We start from the raw sequence: 432 nt of genomic DNA on the forward strand, positions 1-432 counted from the left end.
CAAAACAAAACAAAACAAAGCAAAACAAAAACAAACACGTGAGAGAGGATTGCAATCTGGCATCTTGGGAAAGATTTTCTCTTTACCTTTTAATATCCTTGGGTCAGCTTCAGGCATCAGCAGGGCATGGCAATATTGTATATAATTAATGGGAAAATGTTTCTTTAATGCCTATACTAGAAACTAATCTAGTCATGTGGGTTGATAGTTTGGTAGACTAACCATTATATAGATCTGGGATATTTAATTAGGCCACTTATCAAAATTGATCTATCTCCATGACCACTAGATATGAGAATTTCCCCTTGATTTCTCATTATTTCCTTCTAAGTTTTTTTTTTTTTTTTTTTACTGTTGGGATCTATCCTATGGAAGGCCCATGGGCCAACCGGAGAAATGGGGAGGGAGAAAAGACCCATACGCCAAGGGGGG

The sequence above is a fragment of the Macadamia integrifolia genome, chromosome 5 (assembly GCF_013358625.1).
Source record: "Macadamia integrifolia cultivar HAES 741 chromosome 5, SCU_Mint_v3, whole genome shotgun sequence".
NCBI classification, from domain to species: Eukaryota; Viridiplantae; Streptophyta; class Magnoliopsida; order Proteales; family Proteaceae; genus Macadamia; species Macadamia integrifolia.